The sequence below is a fragment of the Cavia porcellus genome, unplaced genomic scaffold (assembly GCF_034190915.1).
Source record: "Cavia porcellus strain 051 isolate PalLab524CR breed Dunkin Hartley unplaced genomic scaffold, mCavPor4.1 scaffold_2, whole genome shotgun sequence".
In the NCBI taxonomy this organism is placed as follows: Eukaryota; Metazoa; Chordata; class Mammalia; order Rodentia; family Caviidae; genus Cavia; species Cavia porcellus.
In genome coordinates this window covers 78,841,876-78,866,721 of record NW_026947485.1, presented here as the reverse complement: position 1 = coordinate 78,866,721, position 24,846 = coordinate 78,841,876, and the positions used below count along the sequence as shown (strand labels likewise).

The following is a 24,846-nucleotide window of genomic DNA, read 5'->3' as shown; positions in this document are numbered from 1 at the left end:
AGTCATAGCTGTGATCTCAAACTTTTTCAGATTTTGGACTATTGCCATATATATGATGAGATGCTTCAGGGGTGGGACAGAAGTCTAAGCTCAAAATTAGTTTGTTTCATCCATACCTTATAATACACAGTAATTCGATACAATATTTTTAATAACTGTTTACAATACAAAGTTTCATGGTATAAAATTTTATATCTGTGACATGATGTCTGTATTCAGAACGTTTTGAATTTTGTGGCATGTTGGATGCTAGACGGGTGGTAGTGATGGTTTTCCAATATTATGAACACATTAAATAGCATTGGACTGCATGCTTACAATGGTTATGATGGTAAATTTGTATGTGCATTTTACTATCATAAAAATACTGTTTACATCTGTGCAGTGATGCATATATATAAAGTATCAATAAAAAATGTTAAGAAAAATACCTCATAGTCATCACTTTCTTCCATTCTGTAACTGAGGATTCCCAAATCCTGAAATATGAGCCAGTTTCCGGAAGAGCCAGTTCTGGGGGGTAGGGCTGGCTCCCAACACTTCTCACACCCAGAGCGGGCTCCTTCACCCTGTCAGTGTGGGGACACACCACACACGTTCGGATGAATTTCTCCTCCACAGCACCATCTGGAGAGAACGGTTTGATTTATCCTTGTAGGCGTGGGATTATGGCTGTTTAACTTGCTTTCCAGTTCTAAGGTCAGGGTCATGCTTGGGAAACTGTCTCTAATATTTCATAAAGCTCTCAGAAATCAATTGCATCGCACTGTTTCTCTAAGTCGCCTTTACCTAGGATGTCTGTAAATGATGAGAAATGAAAATGCTGATTATTCTGATCCTTCTAATTCAAATTTGAGAAAGTACAGATACAATCTGCTGTAAGTACAGTTTTACACTGAGTTCAAAAAGGTTTTCCTTAAGTTTTTCAGAGAAAGTGCAGATGGCATATTTGATCTGTTTTAGAATTACCTTTGACCTCACAGGTGAACCTTGCTGAGTCTGAACATGCAACTCATGGAGCAAGCACTAAGATTCACGCCAATCTTAACAAGGAAGACACTTAAGTGCAGAGGCTGGAGTAACTTGCCCCACATAGAGCTGGAAGAGGTACAGCCAGTATCTAAACCTTGTTTATCTGCACAAAGGGTAGGATCTTAACTAAATTCACTCTATGACTCCCTATGTATCACTTTAAAAGAAAAAAAAATTTAAACCACTTAGTTGTTCTGTCTGCACCAGTCATAAATGGTTCTGATAGAATCAATAAAGCAGGTCCAAAGGAGCCCCATTAGCCGTCAAACCCCATTACTCCAGGTCCTGGGAAAGACAAGCATGGGTTGTAAACACATTTTATGTGGCTCACTAATTAAAATCTTACCTGTGTACACATGCGTGCACTGCAGTAAAGCATAGTAGCAGAACTATGACCAACAAGGCACTAGGCTGAGTCAGACAGCAACAGACACCGGCCTGCTCTCAATCTAGAAGTGCAATGGAGGGGCCTCTCGAGAGTCAGAGTGAGCCTCGGTAGGTGATGTGAATGGATAGCAGGCTTCCTCAGACCCAGTTATCACCAAGTGGGCCACCACTAGGGTTCCATGGCGTAGTACCTGCAGCTCCTAAAACCCCTGTGAGGTAGTAAGCAGGTGGATGCCACGCTATGGAACATGGTGAATAAAACCAAGAGGAAAAACACAGTTGGATCCCATGAAAACCTCCAGCAGACTGAGTTATATACACAATAGCAAAAGCTTCCCTGAGCTACTCAGGACAAGCCAGTTACTCGGAGCTAAGAGTGTGTGTGTGTGTGTATGTGTGTGTGGTGTATTAACACTCAATTGTTACTTCTTCACTCATTGGCCAAGGTGTGACAAGGAAAATCTACAGTGCAATGTTTTTCTTGTTTCTCTCGTTTCTTCAGGGCGGGGCTCCTTCTGTAATCCGGGCTGGCCTTGAACTCGAGATCCCGCTGCCTCAGCTTGCAGAGTTCTGGGATTGCAGATGTGAATCCCAATGCCCAGCAAGACAACGTCTTTTAACTATGTAAAATCTAATTATTCATCTTTTTCTTTAAAGAAACTATCCACTTATTGGGTAGCAGATCTTCCAGCTGATCTTTGGTTAAAGCAATCTGTAAGAAAGAAGAGGGCTAAGGGTACAGCTCAGTGGTAGAGTAGGTGCCTAGCACATGAGTGTTCCTGGGTTTGATCCCCAACATTACAAAAACAAAAATACCAGAAAAAGTTACCTTCACTCAAGGTCCTTATTCACTTGATAAAGAGCAGGATGGAGGTAAGGAAGCTGGCAGCAAACTCTCAGGAAAAAAAGAGCAGACAAATATGCAGACAAGGACAGCCCAGGTAGTTGGGAAGATGGTGCCAGTGGACCTTCCTACAGGGAATTCAGGCAAGCAGGGCTACACCAACATGGGAACTGCATGCATAAGTGGGTGTGTACCTCCTAGACCTGAGGAGGGCTCCAAATTTAGTAACAAAAACACAGGAGTGGTCCCTAATCCCTGCACCACCCCCTCACGGAAGCAGTGTTCTCGTGTCACCTTCCACAATGCTAATGCATTTTTATTTGATAATTGCCTGTAACACACATGCGCACACACATACACACACCTAAACTGCACAAGAACGCAGGTCACATCTGACACCCCTAATTCTCAGTTCTGCCACTCTTCAGCTGTTTGATCTTACCCAACTTTAACTTCCCTGAACTAATGGAGATTTTAAGAGAATCAAATGAAAAAATATGACACAGGATATATCCCATTAAAATTATTCAATTTCCCCTAATCTTAATCATTCTTGAATAAGATCAAAGATCCAGGGTCCACAATTCACACCAGCTCATCCTCCATATAGAGGTGAGGTTTACTCCAGCAACCCACAGTTGCACCCTTCAGTTGAGGATCTTAACAGAAAAATCTTACATTACTGCCGCTGCAGAAACCCTCTAGTTCCACTACTGCTTGCTAGTTTATTGGCTTTTCATCTACCCAGGCAGTTTCAATCCTCTCTTATCCTCTCCTCCTGTGGCAGCCTAATGCTATGATGCTACAATCCAGTCTCTGTGACTCGGGAATGTTTCCATGGTGATGAGCAGTGATGTCATAAAGGGGGGATTGTTACAGGGTTGAATGAAATCTGGCACCAGATGTACCCTGCCTCCTTAGATAAGAGGGGGAGGGAAAAATCCATGTGGGCACATCCAGAAAATGGGAAACTGAACCACTTAGGACATGGCAAGGAATGAGGACAAGAAAGACAGCGCCATTCCCTCCCACCACCAATTGGCAGATTCATTCAGCAAACAACAGCCGTCCAAGTTCACCAAGACAAGACTTATCTCTCACCAAAGGAAACCAGAGCGACGAAGAAGAGGTGGTATTCACTGGAGACCCCAGCACATCCATTCTCCGTCCACCAAAGCCCAGAGCCTCAGACGGGTATTGCACAAAAGCCATCGCCAGAGCCCTAGACTGCAACGTGGGTCTGAGTGTGCCAGTGGCAGACTGTTGTGATTTGGGGCACAGCACACATTTTAGAGTAACAAGTCTCACCAGAAAAACAATAGCCACCCCCAGTTTAATTCCTAGAGGAAATCAAACCGCCTTGTTAAGGAAGTTCCCAGAAGTAAAACTGTATTAAGAAGCATCTCATAATGCTGCTTGCCATCTCTAGGCCCTCAACGAGGCCTAGGGAAAAGGTGATGCCACCAGGGACCCAGTCAGCAGCTGGGGGAAGAGGAGTGTGTCCCTGCCCAGCAACGCCTGGGTGTGAAGACCCACTCCTTGCAGTCCAAGGCCTGGTCAGGGAACTCACTGCTACTGGCTAGTTGATATCTCAGAGTAACCGGGTGACTGCCATCACTGTCAGTGCCAAAGAATGGGTCCTGTCCCATGAAAAGCAGCTCAACAGTGCAGCACCTGCCCGGCAAACTTGAGGCCTGAGTTCAACTCCAGGTGTCAGAGAGAAAGAGAGGGAGGGGGAGGAAGAGAGGAAGGAAGGAGAGAGAAAAAATAAAATAAAATATAAGATTTCCTTTGAGCCCATAGGAGGTTCCGGAGTAGGGGCGTCAGTGCATGGAGCTCCTCCTCTCTCTGAGGCAGCAAGTTCTCAATGCTCCACTCCTGGTGAATTAAAGTCCACAGCAACAGCCAAATACGTGCGCAGTGCATGGGTACTTCTCTGCCCTTCATCATTATTTATGAACTAACTTCAAAGGGAAGTCATTTCCATCTAGGAAATCTGACATATGCTTTTCCATACCCACACATACATAAAGATAACTGCTTTCTTATTATTCCGTACAGAAGGAAGCAGTGTCTTCAGACACCAACATGGGCTGCACCAAACCATTTACCATAGATCAGAGAAAAGCCAGAAGGTTGAAGGCTCCACTCCCAGGCCACCCTCCAGTCACCAAGGCCATGGTGACCTCTCGTGTCTCTTGGCCTGTGCTGTCCCTATGGGCAGGAAAGGCCAACCTGGACCCCACTCCTGCAGGTCCTTCACCACTAGCTTAGGCTCAGGGTAAGGAGCCCAGTTCTTGTGCTGAGTGTTAACTCTTCCACTCCAAGTGGGCCTCAGAGGACAAGGGGCCATTGCCTGTTCAGATCTGAAGACTTGGCCCAAGTATATGCTGTTGTAAAACACACATTAAGGTGAAGGAAACAACAAAAGCCAAGATCCTTGAGCTCAGCATATCTCCAGGGCAAACTTCAACTATTTTAAATTAAAGCTGACTTCCTAAAGTAACTCTAGTGAGTCAAGTGACTAACTTTACAGACAAAGATCCTGGACTGAGATCTAAGAGGAGTGATGTGAGCAAATGAGAGGCCTGGAACTCTGGAGACACCACGTCCTCAGCTGTAAGAACACAGACATGGAGCTGAACAAGGTACAGCTAGTGGGAGGACACTTGCCTAGCATGTGTGAGGTCCTGGGTTCCATCCCCAGCACTGCATTAAAAAGAAAAATCACAGAGAAAAGTAGAAGTCTGGACTCTTAAGTCCTGCCCTAGCATTCCAACGCACTGAAAGAGCCTGAGGCATTTTCACAGCTTAAAATTGGACCAGGTACTATTTCAGGAATGATGCTTCAAAGCATTCTGCTGCCTCCCTGGGTTAATCCTGTCCATTTGGGTAGCACTCCAAATCCCTCTCCTGCAGACTGCTCATAAGGCTTCCCAGGCTGGGACACACTAGGAAGGAATCAGTGCTGTCCCCGCTACACATATTCATACCACCCCACCCAAAGACATCTGCCACCTCTTTCCAAATGCCCTTCAGCCCACCCTGAGCCAGGCCCCCAAGCCAGCAAAGCTCTTTTAAGGCTAATCTCCACTATTTGGCAAGTGCTTCTCTGTGTACCAGTACATTCTGTCACTTTCCTTGTCCATGACAAATGCTTGGCATAAAAGTCACCTCTGGAGATGGACAAAGGCAGACAGCAAGCGTGTTCAGAGAGGCCTGGGGAAGGCGAGAAGGCTGGGGGTGTTGGGGAGGTACTCCTCATCAAAGTGCATCAGAAACCCAGACACATGGGGGCGGGTGGGGGGTGAAGGAGAAAACTACCGTTCAGTCTCCAATAGCAGGCACGTGCTAAGAGTCTACCCCAGTTGCTCAGCAACCAAGAAAAAGCATTTCAGAGAGCAAAGGACTAATTGGACAAAATGAATAAATTAGACATTTCCGGAGTCATCGCCACCAAATAACAACAGGCTTGGGTGGCCAGTCTTCTCTGCTGGTGAAAGTGTCTTCAGATTCCTCCCTCAGTGCTGGTCCAGCAAATCTGGGGGGCCAGGGAAGATGGAAGCCATCAGGGATATCAGAGGAGAAGTTAGAGAAGTTGAACTGCAAGACCTTTAGGTCTCTGTTAATTCTTAATATTTGATCATTTTGGCTCTGTGGGGTAGAGAGGACAAGACGGAAGTGAGCCCCACTCTGGCATTCCGATGGTAACTTAATAGCCTGCCTGCCCCCGCCACCCTGCAGGGCTTCCCTCTGCTGCATGTGAAGCAAGCAGCTTCCCACAAAAGCAGAGAGTGGCAGTTGTTAGGGAGTTGGTGTGGGAAATGAGATGCTTTGTTGGTGGCTGCATTTTCTCCTTGCTCTGCTTTGCTTCCCCCGTTGGCTTCTTTTAATCACAGCAGAACCCTACTGGCTGCTCTAATGATGGAGAGCCGCTCCGCTCCAGCAAGGTTCGTGGTGGAAAGGACAGAGCAGACACGAGGCGCTGCCGGGAAAGGAAGCGGGCAGAGGGAGAGGAGGGCAGGGCAGCCAGCAGCTGCCAGGGCTGGAAAGAGAGGCTTCTGTTTCTGCCGCCAGCTGCAGGAGGCTGGACATGCCTGGGGGAAGCCACTGCACCTCTCTGTTTTTCTGTCTGAGAAGCAGGGAGTGTTCTGAGAATTATCAGTGCCACTGTTAATTACTCCCTTGCTAAAGGTTGTTCACTGCCTACAAAAATAAAGTGTGACTTTGTCAGTACACAACACAGTGCCTCTGTGGCCTGGCCACATCTCACCTCTGTCTCATCCAGTTTTACACACACATACACATGCACATACCTGCTCCTTGTCACCTCCAGCTGTGCTTCAAAAAAACCAGAGTTCCTGTGCACACATGCAGCAAAGGCTTTGGAGAGCAGCAGGGTCCCCTGGAGGGAAGCCCAGGACTTGAGAAATCTCAGTCAGAGATGGAGGAGCACGCTCTGGGCCTGGGTCTGGTGGGCCCAGGTGGGTCTTGTGGTTCTGCTGCCTGACCTGCGCTAAGTGCTGAACCCCCATGCTGTGTTTGCTCATGCTTACAATGAGCCTGGCAGCACCAGAAACCTCACCAGAGGTACTGGATGCCAAGGAGAGAGCTCAGAATCTAGCACAGGACGCATGCTCACGGAATGCTATCCACTGTTATAAAACTGAACCTTTCTGCAGAGAAACAAAAGCTGATCTCTTCACCCCTACCTGTGTCTTTCAGCCTGTCTCCACTGCCAAAATCCACAAAGCTCCACTGCTATGTCACCACAGCGGGAGACCGGCTACCTTCCAGCTTACCAGGCTTCTCCTCTACTTCCCTTGTCCTGCAGCTCAGTACAAGGTAACCGTGGCCGTCTACAGATTGTTCCCCACAGTCCCATCACTGTGAGAAAGGGACAGACAGCTTCTGTGTGTGAAAAGGAGAAGACGCAGCAGGCCCTCTGCAAACATGAGCTCCCATCCCCAAAGGCTACACTTTGGTCTCTAGCACGGGTCTACATTTCTATCCTAACTGCTCACACTGCTCTTAGATTTCAAGTTCCCAGGAGACCAAAATCAAGTCTGAACAGCTCTTAGTTCCCAAGACCGAAGCACAGTTAGAGATGTGTTCTCAACACTTTCGAAACTGCTCCTTGCAACATGATCTGCGTAGCCCAAATCACACCTCACAGGTCATTTGGGATTTTTAATGACAGTGATCAAATACAGGAAATATTGACTCTACCATAGAACACATTTGTTCTAGATCCCAGCTCCCTATAAAGTTTCTTTTCATCCCTACTCCAGGTAGAAGAGAAAAACAGAGATGGGACAGGAGAAAGCAAAAAAATAAGAGAAATGGAAGTCCCCATACTTGTTCTGACACCGAAGAAAAGAACCCAACAGTTGGGAAAGCCGCAATGGGAAATCGCCGTTGAAGTGATCGAGTGCCTCTGTTTAGGCAATGACAGAGTTTAAGGTCCAGCTGGAGTGTGGCTGTGTAACCATGTCTGTAGTTAGTGCCACTGAGATCATCTATTCAAATGATTCACATAGCATCTGTTCCTTGTTGCCGAGACAATACCTGATGCCCAGTGTTAAAGGAGGGAAGGTTTATTTAGCTCACAGTTTGTAGAAATCTCAGTTCATAGTTGGCTGGCTCCAAGGCAGCGGTGGCATGGCAGAGGGGCACCACAGAGGAGAAACAGCTCATGAAAGGCAGATGGAATCAAAACAATGAAATAGGCCCTGCAGCAAGGCTGCCTTCGTTTCTATCCTTTACATTCATCCAGGCAACCAGCATTTGGGTGGTGCTACTCACACTCAGGGTGAGGCTCCCCATTATCTACTCCCAGAGCCATGCCTAACCAATCAGGGGACTAATTCAGTAACTACACAGCCTTAATCCCAGCATCACACACCCTAGGTTCTGCCACCTCTGAAGTACCCCACCTAGGCCTGCACAAGGCTTTGGGAAGACATCTAGACACAAGCCAAAGAAACGGTAAATTTTATTGCACATATTTTTGATCAATAAAAATTAAGTGGGCACAGAGTAAAACAAAGTTATCCCCAGTTCCCCCTTTCTCTACCCAAATAAAAACCCATAATGACAAGCATTTCCCCAACAGAGAGAAAGCACCCTCGGACAAACCTCTCGGAACTCATGGAGGCTGAGTAGGGTCAGATGAGAAACCGGTGTCCCTGGCCAAGAATGTGCTGGCCTATCTCTGCTGGAGATGGCAAGTTTCATTCACCATTAAAAGGTAAAACTGAAAGTGTGAAGGCCTCAGAAAAAAAAAAAAAAAAAAAAACTGGAGACAAAGGTTAAATATAAGACCATTTCCCATAGGGTAGGAAAAGCTAGAGAAACAAAGGGTACAGTGCAGGGGACAGAACGAGGGGCAGGGAGGAGAGCATGGGCACTGCATTGCATCCTTTGCTGTTTTTGTTCTGCTTTAAGCCAACTCTGGTGCAGCACCCCCACCCAAAAACTCACACAGGCTCTGGTGTGGCCCCACCGCCCCCCAAGGGACCAAAGCACAGCCACACTCTGCTGGCTGGACCAGCAGACCGAGGGACCGAGGATGCCGCCAGCTCACAGGGCATCAGGACACAGCATTACATGCAGGATGCACCATGGTTCAGCCCACTCTCAAGAAGCCACCTCAGTGACCTAAAAAAAAAAGCGAACCCCCAAAAGCAGCAGGCACAGCCACAGACACAGGGCCTCAGCACCCCAGCTTCAGAGGTGCCTGCTATTTTGTGCCAATGCACAGTCCAACCCGCACGTCACCACGCCCCCTCTAAGGGCATTAAGGTGGGGCTGGGTAAGAGCTCCCATCCCCACCCCTCATCAGCATTGACTTCTCTATCTTCTTATAGTAACCTAAGTGGAGTACGATTTTGAGCATTTTTTCATGACAGTTCTTAGCCATTTACAAATCATCTTCTGAGAAACACTGATTCATTTCATTCAGATCATTTGCCCACTTCTAACTTGATTATTTGAATTTTTGCCATTGATTTGAGATCTTTATATATTCTGGATATTAATCCCTTGTTAGAGAAGTATTTCGCAATCAGTCACTATGAAAAATTATGTACAGTTTCCTCAAAAAACTAAAAATAAAACACTATATGATCCTGCAATTTATATATATGAAATGTATATAAAATCATACATGAAAATATATATATGAAATGACATACATAAAATATATATATGAAATTAGATATAAAATATATATGAAATTATGTATACATGAAATATATATGAAATTACATATACTAAATTATACATAAAAATATATGTGAAATTATATACATGAAATATATAAGAAATTAAATATCATGAATGTTGGGGCTGGGGATTTAGCTCAGCGGCAGAAGCGCCTGCCTTGCAAGCAGGCAGTCATGAGTTCGATCCCTGGTACCAATGAAAAAGACAGAAAAAAAAAATCATGAATGTATATGAAACTATATGTGAAATTACATATATGAAATATATATGAAATTATGTGAAATATAGTATGAAATATATATGAAATTAGTATATCAAAGAATATCAAATGTCTGCACTCTTGTGTTGCCAAAGCATTACTCACAATCCTCAAGATAAAGAGTCAGCCTAGAAGTCCATCAACAGAGGGATGAACAAAGACACTGTGGTCTGCATACACAACAGAATATTATTCAGCCACAAAAAGAATGAAATCCTGTTGTCTGCAGTAACGTGGATGGAACGAAAGGACATTTTCTTAAGTGAAATAATCCCAGCAAAAAAACAAAAACTACTACAGGTCCTCACCCATGTGCACAAGCTAAAAGAAGTCAGGTTCACAGAGAGTCGAACAGAGTTCACCTCAGCCTGGGAGAAGTAAGAAAACGATGGATAGAGTCAAGAAGAGCCAAAATACAGCAGACAGGCGGAATAAATGAGTGTGTTCCACAGAACCGCGGAGTGACTACATTAATTGATTATATGTCTCAAAATAACTAGGAAGGAGGCCTTTGAAGATTTCAACCCCAGGAAATGACAAAGGCTGGAGGAAACAGAAACAGCGCTAATGACACTGATCTGATTGTCACGCGATGCAGACGTGGGTTAAATTACCTCAGTGCACCCCTCAGTAAGTGCAGCTATGATGCATCCACTGTGATGGAATTTGAAAATGACCCTGGAGCTGCTGCTGTCTGGGACTGAAGGAAATGGGGGGCCATGAATGAGCCTTGGCTGGCCCCCTGCACCTGCCTCTGCTGGAGTGGCTCTCTGCCGGAGTGATGCACAGAAGCCCTGCTCCCTCGGCCAGGTGCAGGGCCCTCAGGGTCGTGGAAGGGACCACTTTCTCCTCCCCTTTAAATGCACAGCCTCAACAGGAGACAAAAGCAGGACTCATTGGAGGTCGACCCACCAGCAGGGAGACCAGGCTGATCTTCAGGACCTCTTTTATCTAATAATAAGAATCTGAATTCATCTTAGAGTATATTCTACCATGCAGCAGGCACCTTGCTAAACACTTTAAACTCACAAAATGCTCACAACAGCCACAACAAGCAACTCAACCCTGGGGTCAGAGAGGAGAAAAGGGGGGTCTCATAAAAGAAATTGCAAAGGCTGCACAGCTCACCAGTCAGAGGTGGGGCTGGATGCAAAGGAAGGCGCTACTCCTCCACCTAAGGGGACCTGCATTTCCTGTCTCCCAACAACTCTTCTGACCATTCACCCTTTATAGGGCCACTTTCCAGCAGGAAAATCTCTAGACCACACTGAAACCTTAGTGGACAGCAGGGTCAGTGCAGAACAGCACTAGACATTTGGATATTGATGCATCTTTACCACCTGATGGAGGGACACGGGCACTCCATAATCTGACTTGGCCACACTTATCAGGAAAACAATGTGATCAGGGCATTAAGTTTTCCACCCAACCTAAAGTATCATCTTGGAATATTTACATTTTAAGAGGCTCTCTGAGTACACAATGTCCTACCCAAATGAATGACTGTGATGTTTCTGACCACAACATGCACACACACAAAAATCCAGCACAAAGTTCTCCCCACCCCCAAAAAAGAATACTAAAAGTATGAACAACTTTCATAATATTTAGCAACAATGGCGTGCCCTTACATACTCCTGCTGATCTACAGTGTATGATCCCCTTCCCATTACAAGATTTCATTGATACTTGCAACTACTACACCACTGGGGAAACCCGAGTCTCAGATACGGGCTAACTTGGACTATTTTACAATGCTGGCAGGTGGGTGGTGTGAAAGCCGGCTTCTGATTTCCAGTTTAGCAATAGGGATGCCCCACATGTAATCCTGCACTCAGATCCAGGGTCCTGCCGCAGCCCCAGCCCACTCAGCAACAACTGCAAGCTGTCTTCATCGTCATCTTCGCCCACAGAGGTCTCGTGCAGGCACACAGCTGATGAAGCAATTAACAAAGGCGAGCGGGGCTGCTTCCACACACACAGGAACCAACCGCATTACAAGAAAGTCAACTGTACTTGGAGATGCAAAACCGTACATCCAGGTGCACACGTACACACACACACACACACACACACACACACACACACACACACACACACACACACCACTGTTCTCTCTCTGCACCTCAGCCTCTGGACAAGGCCCGCCATGAGCTTTTGCTCACCAGACGTGATGTCCTGAGCACCCCTCAGGCTGGCACCGCGCACAGGCTTGGCTGAAGCAGGAGGTTCATCCAGGAACGAGCATGCTCCCTTGCTGCCTGCCTCCATTCAGTTACAGGCGGTGACGAGGACGTTCCACACCATATAATCAACTCGGCCCCTTCACTCCATTTCTTAAAAAATTCATGAGTGCACAAAAGGAAACACAACACAAAACAAAAACCAGGAGGGGGAAAAGGCAATCTTGAAATGAATTCGACTGCAGAAGCTTATATTCCTACAGGCATAGAAGATATTAATAATTCAACAAAATATTACAGTAATTACTATGCTTTGCAAAATTACAACAGTGCACTTGAGCACAACTCCCACCAATCTCCCTGCAACTGCCATTAATAAATAAAACACAATTCCCTCTATTAAATTTGTTGTTTAAAAGCTAAATATTTTATCACAACTAATATGTTTTAAATAATCAGTCAAGACCAAGAAAATCCCTGGACCTACATTTCTTCCCCTTTAAAGTGAAGTCCACCTTCCTAGTTAGAGAAAAAATGAACTTCAGCTGGCACAAGGAACCCCTGAGCAGTAGGGCTTGGAGGTCCCTACCATGAAACCCAAAGTCACTCAGCTCAGTGCACTGCCGGGGTGTGATCAGGCTGCTGGGGGAAAAGGGAAAAGGAAAATACAGGGGAAGATTGATTCTTTTGGACTTACCTCATGAATTTGACCCACCTCATTCAACTCCAGAAAAAAAGAAACCTTCAATTGTAAACAGATGAGAGCCAAGCAAGGCCAGAAGTTGCTCCTAAGTAAGCCAAGCCCTAAGCATTCATACAGAAAGCCAACAACCTGGAAACCCGGGTGAGTTTCACTGTACACAGTAATTACATTCCCACAAATGTGCTACACCTCTCATATTTGACTGTGTCGGCTTTTGCTGAGAAAAAAAAAGCTATGGAATAAATAATCCAAATCTCAATCACTTATTCCTATACAATCATCACTGGTTCTCAATAGGGTAAGCGTGGCCAGGGCTGGCAGATCATACGGGGCTCAGCTGGGCAACTGTGCGGGAAGGCTGCAATGGGCTGGGAGTGGCTGGGTACTACTGGCCTCTTGCCCTCCTCTGAAGACCAAGGGGCTCACCCAAACATGTTCCTCACAGCCAGTGTAGAGGCACAAGATGCCTGGCAGAAGCACTCAACCTGTCACGCAAATAATGAAGCTGAGAACTGACATGATGCCCCTTAGAACTGTCATGACACTACTTCTGAAGTCAGCCACACAGCCAAACCCAGAGTGGAGAGGAGGGAAAGAAGTCCTCACCTCTAGAAAGAGAACGAAAATCCAATCAATGCAAGCGGGAGTTGTAGGAGGAGCAATGAATCGGGACCAAGGCACACCCAGAGACACCTGCCACACACTTCTTCCATGGCTCCTGCTTACCCACCTAACTGTTACTGCCCAGGCCATCAGCCTTTTGGCTTCAGTCACAACCCAGTCCCCCAGCCTCCATCTTTTTCTCCCTCTTACCAGGGTGGCAATAGTGATTCCTTTAAAGCAAACTTAATTGCATTGCTTTCCTACTTGAAACCTTTACACAGGCCACCCCTCTGCCGGCAAGATAAAGAACAAATTCCCCCTCCCAGACATACAAGGCCTGGCCGGCCATTCCACCTGAGCCTCCCTGCAGCCCCCAGCTTTCTGCTCCAGCCATCCCCTGCCACCTTCTCTTTCTTTGTTCCCTTCAGATACCTTGATCCTGCCTGCTACAGAAGCCATGTGACTAGGTATTAGTCACTTTCCTACAGCTGGCACAAGTACCTAGCACCTGCACTTTAAAGGAGGCGAGGTTTACTTTGGCTTATGGTTTTAGAGGGTTCAGGCCTCCGGCGACTGGCTCCAGAGCAGAAACAGCACGACAGAGTATAGGGCACCTGGTCAGGAGGGGATGGGTAAACTGCAGGACCAAAAGGCATAGGCTCCATGAGGAGTGGATGGTTAGAACTCAAGGCCAAAGCACACAGGCTCTGTGAGAATAATGAAACCATGGGGTAAAAGACACACAGGTTCGGTGAGAAGTGAATGGTAAACCGTGGGCCAAAAGTACCCAGGCCGGGTGACAGTGAGATGGTAAACAAGTCTGGATTGGGTGAAGCATGTTGTGTCTGGGCACCGTCCTTCCTCTTCCCCAAAAACCTGCCTCACCTAGCCTTGACACAGCTCCTGGCCCAAACCTCTCTTCTCCCACTTTTTTCTCCTATACTGATATTCTAGATAAAAGCTGGAGAGTTCTCAGCTCGGTAGGTTTCTCTAACCGCAGTCTCCCTAACGGCAGGGCACTCTTGTTGAGAATACCCTGGCTGGGCTCCCAGTAATTGAACTAAGCCTCCTCTCTGAGTAAGCTCTACCCTGCCCAAGGTCCTCCTAGCTACAGCAGAGGAATTCTGCTCACCACAAGAAGGCCAAAAGCAAACAGAGGAAAGCAGAGACAGAGACAAAAACACTCTGTCCCAGTCTATCCCAGTGTGAGCTCAGTCGGTGAACAGCTGTTAGGAACTGGGGCCTGGTTGTGTTCACCTACTCCATTCACAACCCATGAATTCCCTGAGTAAACAGAGCACCCCCACAGGCCAATCACCTCCAAGCACATAAGTTTTGGGGGCATTTTAGGTCTAAATCATAACAACCCAGAACGCTTTGTTCAGCCTGCTTTGCCTGATCTGGTGCATATCTAAGCTCTCAGCTGCTTCCCTCTGGCTTCCCTAACTTAAATGTCCCTCGTGCAGTCTTTGGTAGAATCATGCACCTCTCTTTCAGAGGTCTGTGCACCACTATAGCCTCAATGCCCTGCAATCCCTGCCACATATATGTACTGAGTACCACATATTAATGTAGTTTTAAAATAAAAGTTACAAATAACCTTTTATATTTTTGTATTAAATGTATTTGGATAAGTTTCAATGGCAAACTGCTACGTAGTGTTTAATCTCCCGCATACTTCAGATGCTGTGTAAATCTGGTTTCGATACATCAGGTTTCCTTACAGAGGTGCGCATCATTAACTAGAATGAAGTTACAGGCTTCCCATGCCAGGCACCCCTTTTTCTCACCATCATCCATCCCTAAGTAGGAAGGCGGACACATACAATTCAAAAATAACAAATTATACAAAAGCAGCAAAATCCTTCACTGATCCAAGGGAAATATTTTTACCTTTGATTTCTATGTATAAACCACCAAGCATTGTGAGACTAAAATAAAATTTGTGACGTGACAAAAAACTTTAATGTATCTCCTAAGTGCTTGATGACCATATACTTTATTCTCCAAGACAGGATCTTTTAGGAGTTAAAAGAAATCTAGGATCCTATCAGTAACATAGAGTTAAACAAGGACACTCCCATACATTCTGTGAAAAGATTACTTAAGGATTTTCCATATGAAAATAAAAAGTAGCCCCACAAAGAAGAATGGAATCCATGAAGCAAGCACAAATCCAGGAGTAAAATAAATGGAAATCATAGAACGGTAGGCAAATAGAATTAAAAAGAAAAAATAGTAAAAAAAAAAAAAAAAAAAAAAAAAAAAAAAAAAAAAAAAAAAAACCAACTAGGCTGTCTCAGTAGTATGGTAAAAAGGTAGATATTTCCTCTATCTATAACGAACAATAAAGTAAGCAGAAGCACTCAGTAACACCAAAGTCTAAGAAAGGTACACCCAAACCAATACGGTAGAATTCTGAACAACTAACAGAACTCAGGATAATCTATTTGACCTCGAAGGTCAGAACACATCTTGTCAAGTGACACAGGTTTAGTGATAAAGGATGACATCTATTTCCAATCATGCTACTAGATGTGGTGCAGAACATAAAAACAACCACAATTTTTAACATTTATTGCTTTTCATTCACTATCATTTTGATTACATTTAGTTTATTTCTTATATATGCTTAAACTAGCACATATTTTATGCTGTCTCACATTGTTTTCTATAATATTTGCCTAAAGAAATTTCCCATACACAACACCGTAAGTTTGGGGGTGCCCAAGTGCATCACACTATTTCTCACACATGCTGTATGACTCGGCATTACTCACGGCTCCCCAAGTACTTCATGTTATCTACAAGGAACAAGGCAACACAACCAACACTGATCAAGTTCTGGAACAAATTTTTTAAAATATCCAGTTATACTCCCATCTGGGAATTTTATTACATCATATGTGACTTGAAATTAATTATACACCATGGCTAAGGATCTTGCAGTTTTAATGCCATGGCATGTGTGTTAACGTAAGTTAGAGACGGCAGAAAAAAGGAAGAGTCATACGCAGCGGAGGGACCTCCTGCTCCTTAAGGACTATGGAGGAGGTTAGGTAACAGCTCGAGTTTACATCACCCTGTTCTTTTCAGAGTGCTTCCATAGGCAGCAAGTTACCTTTTACATGTGACATAAAAGGAGTGCCAGGATTGTCCTCACTTCACACATACACAAACATTGCCCTGGTACCACATCTAGCTTGTGGTCAGAGGGACCTGCACAGCCCATACAACTCTTCTGATTTTGAAATAAGGAAACCAAATTCAAATAACTAGCATTACACTAAGCAAACAAATGACTGAGTCAGGAAAAAAATGAATGAATATATCAGTTTAGGTGAAACCAAATGTGTTTATGTTTGATAAGTATTTTCCAACTTTTTAATCATAGTTCCTCTTACTAATAATGAATCCACTAAAAGAGTAAAACACACACATACACATGTGCATGCATGTGTGCACTCACAAGTCTTACCCAAAGACAAGCTCCACACCCGGAAGGGTCTTCTCCTCCTCACAGCCAAGAAGCAGGTGACTGCCTGAAGCCAGGTAACACAATGCAAGAACCCAGATCCAGAGATGCCCAATCCCAAAGACAGTATTCTTTCCAACACAACATGATACTCTTCACTGAGGTTATCTTAGACAGGAAAATACCAACTTTGAGTTCATCTGCTCCAAGCCACGTGTCTAAAAACAACTGAAGAAAAAAGGAATCGACATGTTCTTAGGCAGGAGATCACCTGCCAGGACACAGAGGACCAAATGTTAGGATCACTGAAGGCACGGGGAAGCACCAGCCCATGCCCCTGGAGCAAAGAGAGCTCCTCAGCCTGAAAACTAAACTGGAAATATGTGTTTCCTCCTGCAAGCTCCAACGCTATGCCAATACTTTTCAGTGCAACCTAGGCTGTGCTCCTTCCTTCTGGAAGGTTCCAGTGCAAAAGGAAGACCGTCTCAGAATTGGTAGGGTTCCATGACCCTCTCCATAGGATCGCTACATGTCTGGGAGGATGTTTATGGATGAGCCTGACATCTGGATCAGTAGAATAAATAATTCTGAATGCTATACAAGAAAAAAAAATTCTTTCTGCCTACCTGTCTTATAGCTGGAACTGTCTTACAGTCTTCTCTTGCCTCAGAAATTGCACTTGGTCTAGAATTTACATGACTGTCTCCCTACAGCTCCTCAGGCTCTTGGACTCAACTAAAACCTCATCATTGGCTTCCCTGGGGGTTCAGCTTGCCAGCTACGGTTTCCCCTTCCCACCATACCTGCACAATCTGAACCTCTGTAGTAAATCTATACCTCTATGCTACTGGCTCTTTTTCCTTAACAAAGCCGAACTAATTCAGCTGGAAATAACTAAGCTATATCAGTTGTGGTCCTTCCAGGAATATATTGCAAAAAAAAAGTAAAATAAAGACTTGAGTTTAATTATCTGGGAGGTGATCGATCCCAGGAAATACAAGAAAATGGCCAAATGAAATAGGCATGGGAGACAGAGGAAAAAAAAGGCAAGCAAGTTACATTTGCATGCAAGTGGGGCTCAACCCCATGCAGGACTCTAAGGGAGAGCATAGAAAACCAGTCAGAGTTAGCACACCCAAAGGGCAAGACAGCAAGACACTGACCCCCCAATTTCCCCCTGCTAAGAGGATTCTCTTATGCTCTGACAGACATTCATTCCCTGAGTCTTTCAGCCTTAGTATCATCAAAGCACAATCTAGTGACCACAGAGAGCTGTTCGGCAAATGCTCTCTCTTCCTGGTGGTTAGAATTCAGATGAACAGAAAGAGTTAAAAAATGGACAGGTTATGAAAGACCTACTACCAAAGAAGACATTCAGCCTACTCCATCGGCCATCTTAGTGGACAATGCGAACTAACATTCTCAACCAATAAGTAACTTACTCTACTGGACACTTGTATGTCATCTCCAAGATTCATGACCTGAAAAATCTAAACATTACCCTCATTTTGCAGCCAGTGAAACTAAGATGCCTCTAGAGACTAGTTCAGGGTCACTCTTGTCTGAGGACATCTCGTAACAGAAAAGACATTTCGGAGTTTTGAGAAATCTTCCAACAAAATCTTTGCTTTCCCACATAAACAGTACTGAGAGCAACACAAGAGATGAGAAATTCTATGCCCTCTAAGGTCCTCCTCCTCCTCCACCATCACCTCAAAACAAGCTGCTCTGCCAGGTTCATGGCCTCAAAACTTTAACTGCAGACAAGACTTCTCGGTCCCCCGTGTGCAATCCCATCCAGATATGGCGGCCTGAGCTATACTCCTACTCCAGAAAAATATGTTCTACTCAGGCATTATTCCCCAGCTCCCACTGAGGGAAGATTTTACAAAGAAAATGTCCATTTCTTATGCAGCTGTGTCATCCTCAACCTGACTGTAATCATCCTGATGAGAACCTGCCTACCTCACAGCAGAAGCCATAAAGGGGTTTTGGCTAGACTGAATCAGACAGGCTTGTGGGATTAAGAACCAGACACACACAGCTGTGATGCCCCAGGGGTCCTGACTTTAGGTCTAAGAGCAAGCAGGAGTAGATCATGGATCCCTTAGCAGCCCCAAGACTCTCCTTCTTCACCTAGGCAGGACTAGAACTTAAGAAAGTATTTATTCCACTCAATGTCACAAATTCGTACTGAGCCACCACTGCACAGAAGAGAACAAGAACAAACATAGGGGGAAACGCAGAAAACATGGGAGAGCCAAGCCTGAGTGTCACGTCTAGCTGAATCCATCTGCTGAGTTTCAGTTGTGGCATGAATGGGTTGAATGGCTCATAGCTGTACAAAACATCATTTCCTTTTTTCTGCAGAAAGACACAAAATGATTAACACTCAGGACTGAACGGCCCTACTGCCAATTAATTATTCATATATGGATCACTAAACAGCCTCTCACACAATACAATTACAGGTTACTTCTCACCTTCTCTCTTTTGGAACAGTTCCTAATAGAACATTTTTTCCTTATTTCATCTTGTTTGTTTTCGTTTCTTTCCCAGGGCAACACTCCCTCTAGTGTCTGTGTAGGGAGCTCTGGTCCCATCCTTGGTGCACAGGGGGAAGGCAAAAAGAATTAAAAAGCACATAGCTAGATGGATGTAGACGGCTGCAAAACAATTAGTGTACTCAGCCAGTGTGAGCACTCCAAGAAACTGCAACAATTCTGCAGTGAGTTTCAGCCAGAGATATTCCCTTTCTACACCAGGTACAAAGACACGGCTAGGGGATCAGAAGAAGCATCATGAAGCACCAAGGTCCACTGTGAGACTTGGAGATAGCAGCATCTTCGCCGCTGTGGGCTCCACTGGCCAACTGGTCCCCAAAGGACCAGTATTCCGCTATCGCCTTGAGCTACACATTGGAGCAGTCACTGATACCCAAGTCTGGAGAAGCTACTCTTCAACTTCAACAGATTCCTTAACCCTCCACACAATGAAAGTCCTGAAAACACATGTTCAAATGACTATTAATGAGGGTGATTTTAACTTGAGTCAGACCAATCTGAGTCTAACCATTTACCACACAAATTCTGGGTCTCAGGTTCAAGACGCCAGTCATTCACTTGTACATCTCTTTCACTACCCATCTCAGGACTAGGTAAGAAACAGACACCATTGAGACCCACCTGACAGAGGACAGGAACTAAGAGAGGTGACAGAAACGGCATCTTCCTGATGCCTGGGTTCCAGGAAGGCTTCACCTTCAGCTCCCTGGGGAGCTTTAGACAAGCACCTCTTCCTTCTGCTTCAGTGTTCCATCCGAAAATGTGGACAAGGCCTCTGCTGGAGGCAAAAACCCACTGGAAATCCCCTTGCTGGCTCACTATGCATGGGTCAGTGACATGTCTCAAGAGCTATGTGCAGTCTCAGAGAATCCTTATGATGGCCCAAGTGCTGTGGTGAGTTGGGCACTGTTTTCCGCAGCCCTTCTTAGAGCTGAACAGACAGGAAATTGGGGGAAGGCAACACGCAGCCTTCTCCAGGCCACACGGCTATTCAGAAGCAGGGGCAGCACTTGGATCCAGGACTGCCTTATTCAGCCTGTGGCTCTGGGTCACATGTCCAGTCTGTTTGTTCTCAATAAACCCTAAAGGGGATTGCACTCGGGATGTAAAGCCTCCACGTATGTAAATTCACATCCACCAGAGGCAACAGAAATCACACATACACTCATGCTAAATAATCCCATGATTCGCAGCCTCATGGAATTCTTGACTATCTCTGTTGTATGACCTTGTTTCCAGTTTCCCTCTTAAACTTGGTTTTCTCCAGTGTGTGCCAAGTAAGAAGCCCCTGCTCAGCCACAGTCACTGCTTTTCACCAATCACCTTGACGACTGCCACGGCTGGCTGTGGGTTCTTCTCCGCCTCCGGAAAGGGATGGCTTCCTCTGCTCCCCAGCATGGGCTTAATACAGAAAGTCATTTGTGTCACCCTGAAGTCCTCAGACTCCATTGCTTTTTTCCAAATTTACTACAGAACATTTATTAGAGTACTGTGAAGAAGAGCATTTCCATAAATAATTAAACCCAAACTGCACAGTCAAAATAAACAAGTAAAATGCTTTTGGTGACACTCAGTGATCCGCATAGCCAGGTGACTGTGGCATCCTCTGTCAACAACAGTTAGTGAGATGCAGCTCATCCAGCAGGAAGGAGCTTGCTATTTATTGTCTGCAGTCGCTACTGTGGGTGGACACTGGCTGTGGTGGGGCAAAACTACAGGACAGGAGGGAAAGCTCTATTCCTAAGCCTTTGGGACTGGCATCATATATACCAGGTCTAAGCCTCAGTCTTTCCCATCTGTAAAAGGGGCAGCACCTTACTTTACATGAGTGAAAGCATGAAAATAAACCCTCACAGGGGTGGAGAATGCTATTAACCTAAAGGAGAAAGGAGGCAGAAATGTACAGAGTACCGGGATCTTCTAGAGAAAAGAATGACTTGGTCCAGTCTTTGAGTGCCCTGTTGCGGTCTGAGCCTCACAGCCCTCACATCCACTGAGTGACTAAATAAAGACAACCCCAGCACACCTCCAGCCCTAACACTCTGTGAGCCTAAGAGGACTGCAGTGTCTTCCACAGCTGTACGTCCCCCTCAGAGACCACAACCTCAAAGGATCACTCAACAATTAACCACGTATCCGCCTGTGGCGTCTGTCTTATTGTCATGTGTTATCTGACTTTACAGGAGAACTGTCTCACATCCAAAGCATCTCACAAGAACCTGAAGGCAAATCCTGTCATAGCTTTGTTTGCCTCCCTTCTGTCACACTCTGCCATCCCCGGGGCACAGAGCAAAGCCACAGACACAGGAGGTAAACAGCTGGAGAGTTTCAGAGCGCATCCACTCAGTTTCTGAAGTACATGAGAAGTAGCCAGTGCCAGAGACCAGTCCTCACTTTCATCCTCTTTCTAAGTGGGGTGAAGGTCTCTCCTAATCCTGTGTTCAGATTTACACCAGAAAGAATAACCCAGGGCGTAGATTGCATGCTATTAAGAAGCACTGTCAACCTGTCTGTCATCTTTGGGCAAAAGGGCACACGTAAGAAGAGCAGAACCCACAGTTGGCGGAAGGATTTAATTACTCCCATCTCTCACTCTCAAAACACTAAACAACATAAGATTAAAGTAACCAAGTATGAGATTAAAATGATGGAATGTGCGGTGCAGTCCATAAATTCCACAGACAACAAGGAAAAAGGAAATGAATGTCTGCAGGGAGGGCATCACAGAGCCCTGTATGTGAGCCACAACTCACATGCACATCCTCATAGAGGAAGAAGGAAATCCCAAGAGCAGGAGAACTCAAGAGCAAAGGCTTGGAGTCCAGCAGGGGTTTGGGACAATGAAGAGCCCGGTCCTCCTTCAGTGCAAGACACAGCACTCCAACCCAGAGTTGAAGGAGACCCAGAGCACACACACAGGGAGGCCCTTGAATGCCAGGTCAAAGAACTGCTTGAATCCAAGAAGCCAAAGGCTCTCACGCTAAATGAAAGACAAACTAAGGGAATGCTCTTTATAATCATAGCTATTGAACCAGGAAATCGTCTCTATCTCAGGCAAAGATTTCAATTCTTTTGCAGCCCAAGTGCCATGAAACAGGACTATCACCCATTTACCCACTTGCTCAAACATTATTAAGCACCTAGTATGTGTAAGGCAAAGTGGCTTTGTCACCACTCACTATGAAGGGAGTCAGATCCCCACCCAATCACTCCCACATCAGGGCAGTAAACACAGCAAGCAAATTCCATTCAGCCCACAGAGTCCCGCCGTGCACCAAGTCAGCCACTGGGCACTCGCACTGGTGCTGTCCACCTCTGCCTCCGCAAGATGGTTCCCAAGCGTGCTCCAAATCCTCCTCCAACATTTTCTTCCTGTAAAAAGTATGTTTCAAGCCAAGTATCAGGCCAAAGGAAGGTGAAAAGCAGGAAATCTACAGTAAAGTCAAGGCACCAGGTGACTTACCCATCTGTCCCCAGGCATGAATCAACCTCCAGTCTCAGACAGAGCTTCTAATCCCCATGTCTGGCTTTGTGGGATTCTCTGTTTCCTACGGGATTACTCAAGCCATCCAGTCCCAGAATCCCTCCAAGAACAACAGCTTCCCATGCCTCATCCCACCAGACCCACTACCCACTTCCCTTACACCAAACACAGCTGGAGAGGCCCCTTCCCAGCACTCCTCCCTCACACACCACACAACCAGCTCCAACCACTGTGTTTCTGTAATCATTAGTTCTTGCCTTCCCATTAAAGACTTTGCAACTTCTGCTCACCTTGGAAATCACTGCAGGATGGAGGAGCGAATCAGAGGCTGTAACCTGGCCTGGCACCAGAGTCAAGGCAGAGCAGACACACAGCCTGGCCCAGCCCCTCCGCTGCTCCTGCCCCCACCCTACCCTCTGCAGAAGCAGACTGGGAGCAAGGAGTGCTCTGACATCCTGCGCCTTCCCAACTACATCTCAACTGAGACGACTCTCCTTGTGATATTAATTAAACACAGACTTTTTTTGGCAAACCCCTAAAGAATGGCTTTTGTGGCAGGCTCCCTTATGAAGCCTCCAAGAAGGCAAAATGCATTAAGGTATTGTAACAGAGGACTACGAGCAGGGACGGTAATGGCCAGGCAATCCGGCCAAAAGCTACTTGAAAAATCTGTTTGAGAGCCACAATTAGATGCTTTAGTGAGTGAAACACAATTCATCCGATCAAATCTGTCACTATTTTGCACATTAGGAGTAAATATTTTAGAACACAGTCCAGCTGCCTCAGTGAAGTGTAGAAATCCTGCCTGCAGAATCTACATGCTCTGCCTCCTACCCTGCTCCAGGAAGAGATGTGCAGGCGAAAACGACCAGGGTCCTCCCATTTCCACCTCTTGAGGTGCAACAGTGGGCACCCTAAATGAGAACTACCTAGCAAGTCCTTCCTAGAAGACACACTGAAGAGCAGTAGCCTGCAAACCAGCACCAGAGGAGCTGCTGGAGAAACAGAGGCCAAAGTGAGGGAGGGCACAGCATTGCCCCCTTGGTGCAGGAATGGAGGGCCCACCAAGGATTAATCAGGAAGAGTGGGGCATGAAAAAGAGGGCTATGCCTTCACAGCTCTCCCCCCTCAAGGGCCATCTGCCAACTCACTGGGCAAGACAGGAAGCAAAAGGACAGAGTAATATGTTTTGTTGTTTCCCCGTAAGCCATGGAGCCTGGGCTCCTCCTGAGTGTGAGACACTCTCTGGTCCACCCATCATCAAGATCCCAGCTGGAGACAGGGGTGTAAACCAACACTGCTGAGTATCTTCTCCTGGGCCCTCCCAGCCTTTCCGCCCCAGTCCTCGGACCATAACCAACACTGTCCAGGTTTGGCTGCGACCCATTTCCTGCCCTCTCAGGCCCTCAGCCATGGGCAGAACCAGTGGGATGGGGTCCTGTGCAGACTCTCCTCCAAGGCCCACACTCCCAACTGTAACCTCTCCAGCACGGAGCTCCATTCTCAGTTATATGAGTGAACTAAAATCTACCTGTCCTCCGAAGAGACTGCCAGGACTGAAACTCACCAAGGCCCAACTGCACTAAGCCTGCCAATGGGGGCCTTCCTGAGAGAGGGACACGGGAACATTTCAGGTGCCAGAAGAACAGAGGGGACTGTCTTTCTGGGTCATAAGGGCTTGGTGACAGGCCCCACGTGTTCTCTACTTTGTGGAATTTCCCTCTACTTCAAAATATCAACGCAAGGACCTTCATCATCCAGGTCAGCCACTCCTCACCCTCTTTTGCTGCTGTCTAGGAGGGAAGGAGAGCATATCCACCCGGGGAACCCCACCGAGGCTGGTTCCCACTTGCTCTCCAGAGAGTGTCTGTACTGCCTCACGCAGAGAGCTTCACCCTCTGCCTGAAGGGGCATCCCAGACCTGACCTTCAAGGGTGTCTCTCTCAGAAGCTCAGGAAGCAGCCCCTTTCTTACTGGAGGGGGACAGGCCATGCCCTGCCCTTGCTGCAGCAGTGGTGGCCAGCTAGGAGCAGCTGAAGAGACCTGGGGCATGTTCATGGATGGCTCAGATCTCACAGCTGTTGC

The 24,846-nt window shown here is 46.1% G+C and overlaps 1 protein-coding gene and 1 long non-coding RNA gene across 3 annotated transcripts in view; one reads left to right on the top strand and one right to left on the bottom strand.

The window, feature by feature from the left end:
- Sorcs3 (sortilin related VPS10 domain containing receptor 3) overlaps nucleotides 1–24,846 on the bottom strand; it is a 591,788-nt gene that overhangs the window by 563,658 nt on the left and 3,284 nt on the right. The window lies entirely within an intron of this gene.
- LOC134472713 (uncharacterized) lies at nucleotides 3,156–11,527 on the top strand. Of its 2 annotated transcripts, XR_010042640.1 has the most exons (6): nucleotides 3,156–3,457; nucleotides 4,800–4,911; nucleotides 6,989–7,108; nucleotides 8,174–8,251; nucleotides 8,379–8,513; nucleotides 9,845–11,527. It is a non-coding gene; the product is annotated as an uncharacterized LOC134472713 (long non-coding RNA). The 2 variants fall into 2 exon arrangements; XR_010042642.1 differs by lacking the exons at nucleotides 8,174–8,251; nucleotides 8,379–8,513; nucleotides 9,845–11,527 and adding an exon at nucleotides 7,555–7,681.